The sequence below is a fragment of the Poromitra crassiceps genome (genome assembly GCF_964638095.1).
Source record: "Poromitra crassiceps genome assembly, chromosome: 1".
Taxonomy (NCBI): Eukaryota; Metazoa; Chordata; class Actinopteri; order Beryciformes; family Melamphaidae; genus Poromitra; species Poromitra crassiceps.
Genome location: NC_139623.1, coordinates 36854621 through 36857120, shown reverse-complemented (window position 1 = coordinate 36857120; position 2500 = coordinate 36854621). Strand labels below are relative to the sequence as shown.

At 46.0% G+C, this 2500-nt stretch overlaps 1 protein-coding gene across 3 annotated transcripts in view; it reads right to left on the bottom strand.

The window, feature by feature from the left end:
- Nucleotides 1-2500, bottom strand: part of LOC310782188 (focal adhesion kinase 1-like) — a gene marked incomplete at its 5' end in the record, with an annotated part of 170277 nt that overhangs the window by 24240 nt on the left and 143537 nt on the right. The window lies entirely within an intron of this gene.

Sequence of the window (2500 nt, the reverse complement as noted above, 5' to 3'; positions counted from 1 at the left end):
CATGGAGGACAACATGCACCAACAACTCAACTAGCATGGAGGACGACATGCACCAACAACTCAACTAGCATGGAGGACGATATGCACCAACAACTCAACTAGCATGAAGGACAACATGCACAAACAACTCAACTAGCATGGAGGACGACATGCACAAACAACTCAACTAGCATGGAGGACGATATGCACCAACAACTCAACTAGCATGGAGGACAACATGCACAAACAACTCAACTAGCATGGAGGAGGATATGCACAAACAACTCAACGAGCTGGAAAAAACAGGAAGAGTGAATTTCAGCTGTGAAACATGCTATTTAGCTCTTGGGATTCTAGCTTTAAGATACAGTTACACAAAAGCTTCCAGGAAGAAGCAACTAAAATCAGTGGCTTGGAGAAAACTCAATGGCTTCTATTCTGATTCAAGCCTACAGAAGGATCTGAAGGGATGGAAGGAGTGCTGCAGCAACTTCTCAACACAATGCTGTTATAGGGTTTAAAGATGTGGTAGCAACATATTATATACTGTATGAAGTGCGCGCACCATCTAACGCTGACTGGGGACAGTCATCATCTTCTAGTACTGATACTTTTTTAACCCTTACTTTTTGAAAATGAATCTGGTGCACCCATGCTTTTTGGGTTTGCCCTTCACTATCCGGATTCTGGGCCAAATTATTTAACTAGTACTCTAAGGCCTACAAAATAACCCTTCAGCTGGAGGCGGAACTCGCCATCTTCGGCTGCTCGGAGTCCTCTCTGCTTCTCCCTACGGCTGTGCAACAATCTCTAACGCAGGGGACGATTGTCGCCAAGAGACTCATCCTGAAGGAGTGGAAGTCCCCCTCTCCACCTTCTTTTCAGCTGTGGTTGACAGACATGGTCTCAGTTATACGGATGGAGAGACTCAGGACTCAGTTCCTGAGGACCAACTCACTTAAGAAATTCTCAACTATCTGGGACCCGTTTCTGGCCTACCTTGACGAGGTTAGGGGCGACGGATGACTCGCCCGGCTGGTTTCTCATAGACCCCAAGCACATAAGCACCGCACGCGGCTGATAGCACCATGTTGTTGTTGTTATATATATATATATACTGTATATGCATTTTCTTTCCTTTTTCCCATTTTTCCTGTGTCTGAGTTTGTTCAATTTTCTTCTTTGTGTTCCAAAAAAGATGGAAAAATAAAATGAATCTGGTGATCTTATCTCTTCTAATGATCACAACAACAGATATGATGTTTTTTCTGTTGCCTGTCTGTCACAGGCAGGGGGATTTTTAGCTATTTAACAGTTAGTGTGATCAAATTCAAGCACGTTTTCAGCAATGATACTGTAGAGGAAGTCTTCAGAACGTGTTTATGAATATACATGTGATGTGACCCATTGACTTTTAGTGCAAATTAGCACATGCTGTGAGAAAAGTACCAAGTTGTCGGCTGTCCCATTTACACTTGTGTGAAAAACAACAGCTTTTCAAGTGTCAAGATCACATCTTTGACCACATCTGGAGGCCACAAAAAAACAAAAACACAAATTCCACTGCATTTTCTCTCACAGTGCTTTTCACACCCTCACTGTTCAAAACTAATGACAGATGGAGCGATGTGGGCAGAGCCCAGTCAACGAAAGACCGCTAGCGTGCTGATTTACTGTGGGTAACACTGGGACAGAGAGATGGGTTAAGATGGCTACTTCGTTTCCTTGCAACAGCATTCTATTAATATCTGGCAATGTTATGGGAATCCATTGACCCTCATAGCTGACCCCGCCCCTAACAGGTCACTTCCTGTCCCTGGATCAACCCCCTAGGCTCCTAATCAAAACAAACACATGCTTCAGCCAATCACAATGAGTCTAGCCAGGCTCTGGACTTCCGTCAACATTTGTCTTATCAGACATTATCGTCTTTTCAAAAGACAAACCGTTCAGAAAAACAACTCCCCCCTATTTCTTTAAAAGTATGTGCGTATGTGTGTGTGGGGGGGGGGGGATTGGGGTTGGCGTTGTCTGCAACAAAGTCATGATTTTGATAGTGAAAATAATAAAAGGTTTATGTGAAGTCAGTAAGATTTTCTTTTCTGGATTCCCCCACTGTTTTCTCCCTAATTGTACTTGGCCAAATCCCCCCTGCTGTCCCGGTCGTTGTTCCACCCCTCTGCCGATCTGGGGAGAGTTGTCGACTAGCACATGCTTCCTCTGATACATGTGCAGTCGCCAGCCGCTTCTTTTCACCTGACAGTGAGGAGTTACACTGGCAGGATGTAGCGCGTAGGAGGATCACGCTATTTCCCCCGAGTCCCCCCCCACCCTCCCCGAACAGGTGCACCGACCGACCAGAGGAGGCACTAGTGCAGTGCCCAGGACACATACCCTTAATCCGGCTTCCCACCCGCAGAGATGGCCAATTGTGCCTGTATGGACGCCCCACTAAGTCGGAGGAAACACAGGGGCTTGAACCGGAGCTCCTACCCGGACGCCCTCCAGTTCAGCACAGATG